The sequence below is a fragment of the Muscardinus avellanarius genome, assembly GCF_963383645.1.
Source record: "Muscardinus avellanarius genome assembly, chromosome: X".
Classification (NCBI taxonomy): Eukaryota; Metazoa; Chordata; class Mammalia; order Rodentia; family Gliridae; genus Muscardinus; species Muscardinus avellanarius.
Genome location: NC_137792.1, coordinates 130,965,309 through 130,972,205, shown reverse-complemented (window position 1 = coordinate 130,972,205; position 6,897 = coordinate 130,965,309).

The following is a 6,897-nucleotide window of genomic DNA, read 5'->3' as shown; positions in this document are numbered from 1 at the left end:
AGCTTCCCCCCACCCCACCCACCACCTTCCTAACTGCTCCTTTTCTTTGTCCATTTGAGCTTCATTCAGCCCATTTGGATGCTCCGAAGACTTTGGTAGCATTATTCCCCAGTGACCACGGAATTTGCCTCCATGCTGCCCTTTGTGGCCCCAGACTCCTATGAGCCCTGTACAGGCTGCAGAAACCCCAGAGCTGATTGTGAACTCCTCACCTGCAGCCAGAGTAGGTGATGGTAGACTCTGTTCCTCACCCCAGCTGGAATAAAAGGTCATGGGAGAATGTGTCTGGGTGTTCTTCATACCCTAACCTGCATCAAAGAAAGGTAGTGATGTAATGGTAGGAAGGCACACTTTCTGTGGGTTGGGAAAGATGTCTGGTATGGGACCTTAAAATCTAAATGTGTCACAGAATCCACGGGTGATGGTTAATTTTGTCATCTTGGGTAAACTGCAGTACTCAGATATGTGTTCTAAGACACTCAATGCTTCTGTGAAGGTATTTTAGATGAGATTAGCATTTATTATATTTATTTTTTATTTTTGTTATACTAGGGGTGGAACCCAAGGACCTTCTACTCCAGACTACAGCCCCAGACTTATTCTATGTTTAATTTGTAAACAGGGTCTCACTAAGTTGCTGGGACCCTCACGAAGTTGCTGAGGCTGGCTGCAAACCTGGGACGCTCCTGTCTCTGCTTCCCAAGTACTGGGATTGCAAGTGTGCATGTGCTACCACAGCCAGCTGAGATTAGCATTATATCAGCAGTCCTAACTTCCGGGAAGATGGCGACGGAGAAAAGCAGCGCTTATGAGTCCTGCTAACAATCGATCTCTATTAACACAAAACCAGCGCCTTTCAGAGCCAGAAATCACCATCAGCAAAGAAATAAAAACTGTAAATACAAGGGACAAAGAGCACTGAAAAAACGAGACACCAGAAAGAAACCAGTCCTCAGTGCCATGGCCGGAGCTGTGGCACGGAGCAGCGCGGGCTCCATCTTCCCTCACAGCACCTGGCTCCAGAGAGGAGGGAGACTCAGAACAGAGCTCAAATCCAGAGAGGAGATACACTGGCCTCACGGCTGAGAATGCAGAAGCAGCGACTTACTGCTGGAGGCAGTGGCGAGTTCAGCGGACAGCTCCAGCCTTACACACTCAACCAGCCACCAGGCTCCAGAGAGGAGGGGTGGACAGCGAGCCGGGTTGAGCAGCTGCTGAACAGCCGGGTGGTAGTCAGCAGTTTTTTCAATGCAAGGAGCATCTAAAGCTCCCAAGGGCCAGGCTCAGCACACCATGCAGGGACTCAGAGCAGAGCTCAAAACCAGAGAAGAAATACGCCAGCCTCAAGGCCAAGGGCGTGGCAGCATTGTCATATTGCCAGCGGTGGCAACAGCGAATTCACCGAGTCCACTACAGCTCCATCAGCGCACTCACAACCACAAGTAAAATTGCGGCCCCTAAAGGAGAAATCCCAGTACTGCACTCCCAGGGACTTGCACAGATAGTCTCCCTGGGTCTGAGATTTTTGCAGTCCAACCCAGTGGGGGAGTGGCGGTGGCAGAGATATCACACCATAGTCACAACTCCCTGTGGGAGAACGCCCAACCTGGCAAACCCCCACCCCCCCCATGGTCTAAAGCAGCCTCGATTGACTCCGTGGGTCTGAGATTTTGTGATACAACCCAGTAAAGGAGTAGTGGTGACTGAGATACCATTGACTCGAGATCCATAGCACCTTAAGTAAAGTTGTAGTGACCCAGAAAAGAACCCAGAGAAGACACAAACTTCCGAAATCATGGGAAAGAGGAATAACAATGGAGCAATGAATGCCCACAACCCCACAACATCAGAACCTAATAAAACTGAAATCCAGAGATTTCTAGAAGATCAAATCAGGAAAATAACTGTAGAATTAATAGAGGACTTTCTAAAAGAATTCAGATAGAGCCAAAAAAAGATAAAGGATACAATCATTGAAATAAAGTCCTCAATTCAAAGTATAAATAACCGATTAGACCACATGGAGAATAGAATCTTGCTCCTAGAAGATAATCACTCCAAAAACGAACACATAGTCTCTAATTTAGAAAAAAAAATCCAGCAGCAGGAATTTGACATTGAAGAAATATGGGCCCATTTTAGCAGAGCTAGCCTAAGAATAATTGGAATAGAGGAGGGAAAAGAAGGTGAAACCAAAGGGATCAACAATCTCTTCAAGGAAGTGATATCAGAAAAGTTTCCAAACATAGAGCAAGAGGTCGATACACAGGTCCAGGAAACTTATAGAACTCCCTTTAGACAGGATCAGAGAAGAGGATCCCCACGCCACATAATTATCAAAATGACTAATGTGGAAGCCAAGGAGAGAATCTTAAAGGCAACAAAAACAAAAGGCCAAGTGACATTCAGAGGCAAACCAATTAGAATCACTCCAGACTTCCCAAACCAAGTCATGAGAGCCAGAAGGGTGTGGAGTAACATATTCCAAACTCTGAAAGAAAACAACTTCTAGCCAAAAATTTCCTAACCAGCAAAACTTTCTATCAAATTAGATGGGGAAATAAGAAGCTTCCATGACAAACAGAAACTGAAGGAATTTATGTCTTCAAAACCAGCACTAGAGAAAATACTCAAAGAGATTAACTGCAAAGAAGAAATAGGTAATACACACCAGAACCAAAGAAACAAGATTTTGCAGATACCAGCAACAGCCACGCCCTCTCGGCATCTGCATTATTATTATTCATGCAGTCCATAGGCAGAATCTCAAAGTGAGAAATAGCCCCGAGAGAAGGTATGATCACTGGCTGAAAGTACTCTCCACTTTTAGATATCCTTTCATAAATATTATTCTTTTAGTATTCTTTTAACTCTCCACATGAATTGCTCCGGTGGTATAAGATCAGGACTGTGAGAGAAACTGAGTCCGTGGAAAATAAAATTTCTGGTAATTTGTCCAAACCTCTAAATGTCCTTGGTTTTGTTCAGATGGTAAAAGAACTTAGAGATTAGATGCAGTGGTAGAATTCCAGCCAGTAATTACAAACGCAGATTTCCTCTCAATCTCTGACCTTCAACCTAATTACTAACTAACCTAGAGGGGGAGGCGACCCGATGCCTCCATTTACTTCAATTTGTGATCCTGCCCAGATATGGGAAGACAAACGTTGGGTGTAACATCAAAGCAACCCAGTTTATGAGCAACTAATACTGCCCAATACAATGGAGCTGAAGGCTAGGAAGATTCTTGACCTTTACACCCAGTATGAGCCCTGCTCGAGATGGGAGGGGTGCCACGTGGCCCAGGAAAGGATATTGCAAAGGGTCTGGGACAGGAATATGGATTATTTATAAGATGAATAGGTTTCTAATAAGCCTATCATTTGGGGAAAAGTGTTTCACAGCTAAGGAAGTATATCTGACAACTAAATCCAAAAACTACATGGTATTTTTGGTGTTTGTCTGCCAAACTGTGTTGTGAGTTTGCTTAAGCTTTCAGATTTAGAAGGTAAGATGGCAACACCTGAAGAAACTCTATCACATCCACCTGAATCACCACATCTCCCCACACTTGCCATACGGACTGAGCCCAAAAGATGGAAAGTTCCACGAAAGTTAAAGAACATTCCCCGAGAAACCTCCAAGCCTTGGGCGTGCCCATTTCTTCTGGAACATCGCCCTTTGGAACTGCTTGACTGCAAGATCGGGGAGAAGATCCGGAGTTAATCTCTTGAAAGCCAAAAGCCAGCTGAAAGCCAGACTAGTTTTTTTACCTTTGTTTACATGTCATTCACTATTGTTTCACAGTGATTGCATTCACTTCCTTTTCTCTTATTATTAACTTTACTGGTGAAGGGTATAAATTTTTCGGGGTTCTTGTAATAAAGTGTCATTAGCTCAAAAGGCTCTTGTCCATATCAGGTTCTTTCCAAAAGCGCCGTCACTAGGAACTTTAAGAAATTTAGTTCCTAGAAGGGAAAGAATCGCTGCAGGTAAGAGGCTGCAGTATTTCACTCTATCCTTCCCCATCTTTGCTGATATTCTCGACCGCGAGTGGACTTGCGCCCCGATTGGACTGAGTTGGGTTTCGGCAAGATTTTCCCTCTAGCAGACAACTAAGCAAAGAAGAATAAACAGTATCTCAAACAGAAATAAAATCTTATATGTTAGGAATTAAAAATTATCTCTCTATAATCACACTGAATGTAAATGGCCTCAACTCCCCAATAAAAAGACATAAAGTGGCAACATGGATTAAAAACCAGAATCCATCCATCTGCTGCTTACAAGAAACACACCTTACAAGTAAAGATAGGAACAAACTTAAGGTAAAGGGCAAGAGCAAGGTAATCTATGCCAATGGAACTCAAAGGCAAGCAGGAGTAACAACTATGATATCAGACAAGTTAGACTTTGAACCCAAACTTATTAGAAGAGACAAAGAAGGTCATATTTTACTGGTAAAAGAAATAATCCAGCAAGAGGAAATAACAATAAACAACATCTATGCCCCAAACATAGGTGCAGCTACTTTCATAAATCAAACTCTTTGTGACATGAAGTCACACATAAATCCCAACACAATAGTACTGGGAGACTTCAACACACCTCTCACAATACTAGACCACTCTTCCAGACAAAAGGTCAGTAAAGATGCCTCAGAACTAAAGAACACCATTAAACAAATGGACCTGCTGGACACATAGAGAATATTTCACCCAACTATAGCGGAGTTTACATTTTTCTCAGCTGTTCACGGAACTTTCTCCAAAATAGATCACATCCTGGGACACAAAATGAGCACTAGCAAATTTAAAAAACGTTACATACTTCCCTGTGTCATTTCAGACCATAATGGAATGAAACTAGAAATCAACTATAAGACCCAGAGAAACAACATAAACATGTGGAGACTGAATACCACACTTCTGAATGAAGAATGGGTCATAGAAGATGTAAGAGGTGAAATCAAGAAATTTCTAGATACAAATGAAATAAAGATACAACATATCAAAGCCTCTGGGACACATTGAAGGCAGTATTAAGAGGAATACTGAGTGCTCACGTAAGAAAAACAGAAAATCTTCAAATAAATAACCTAACGACACACCTCAAAGCCCTTGAAAAGCAGGAACACTCTAACCCCAAAGCCAGTAGAAGACAGGAAATTATTAAAATTAGAGCAGAAATTAACGAAATAGAGAATTAAAAACTATACAGAAAATCAACAAAACCAAAATCTGGCTTTTTGAAAAAATTAACACGATAGATAAACCACTAGCCAACCTAACTAAAAAAATAGAGAATCAACCCAAATTATGAAGATAAGGGATGAAAAAGGAGACATTATTACTGACAGTGTAGAAATCCAGAGGATTATCAGAAAGTACTTTGAAAAACTATACTCCAACAAAATGGAAAATCTGGAGGAAATCAACAACTTCCTATATAAATACAACCTTCTTAAACTGAGTCAAGAAGATATAGAACACTTAAACCAACCAATAACAATCAAAGAGATTGAAACAACAATAAAGAGCTTACCATCAAAGAAAAGCACAGGACCAGATGGTTTCCCAAGTGAATGCTATAAAACCTTTATAGAAATCTAACCCAAATACTCCTCAAACTCTTTCATGAAATAGAAAAAACCGGTACTCTCCCAAATACATTCTATGAAGCCAAAATCACACTAATACTGCAACCGAAAAAAGGCAGTTCAAGGAAGGAAAACTACAGGCCTATATTTCTGATTAACTTGGATGCTACACTATTAAACAAAATACAAGCACCACGCATTCAAAACCACATCAAGAACATCATACACCATGAGGTAGGGTTCATCCCAGGGATGCAAGGCTGGTTCAACATACAAAAATCAATCCATGTTGGCCGGGCGTGGTGGCGCATGCTTGTAATCCCTGCGCTTGGGAGGCAGAGACAGGAGGATCGCACAGGTTTGAATCCAGCTGCCCGCGCTGGCTTAGGAGACCCTGTTTCCAAATAAAAAAATGTAAAAAATAGGTCTGGGAGTGTAGCCCGGAGGTAGAAGGGCTTCCAGGAACCCCAGTACCACCAAAAAAAAAAAAAATCAATCCATGTTATTCACCATATAAACAGAACCAAGGACAAAAATCACACGATCATTTCAAGAGACACCAAAAAAGCATTTGACAAAATTCAACATCCATTTATGATAAAAAAAAAACACTGCAGAGAATTGGAATAGAAGGAACATATCTCAATATCATTAAGGCAATCTACAATAAGCCCACCGCCAACATCATATTAAATGGGGAAACACTTCAAGAATTCCCCCTAAAAACAGGAATGAGACAAGGATGTCCATTATCACCACTTATTTTCAATATAGAACTAGAGACTCTAGCCAGAGCAATAAGGCAAGAAAAGGAAATCAAAGGAGTACAAATAGGAAAAGAAGAACTCAAGCTTTCACTATTTGCAGATGACATGATACTATATTTAGAAAACCCAACAAACTCAACCAAAAGGCTTATAGAACTGTCAAAAAATTCAGCAAAGTATCTGGATACAAAATCAATCTTAAAAAAATCAGAAGCTTTCCTGTACACCAACCATAAATCCACTGAAAAAGAAATTCAGAAAACACTTCCACTCAGAATCTTCCACAAAAAATACTTAGGAATAAACTTGACCACGGAGGTAAAAGATCTCTACAAAGAAAATTATAAAACATTGAAAAAAGAAATCAAAGAAGACCTTAGAAGATGGAAGGATCTTCCATGTGCATGGATTTGCAGAATAAATATCATTAAAATGGCCATCCTTCCAAAAGTGATCTACAGATTTAATGCAGTGCCCATTAAACTACCAAAATCATTCCTCACAGACATAGAAAAATCAGTCCTTAAATTT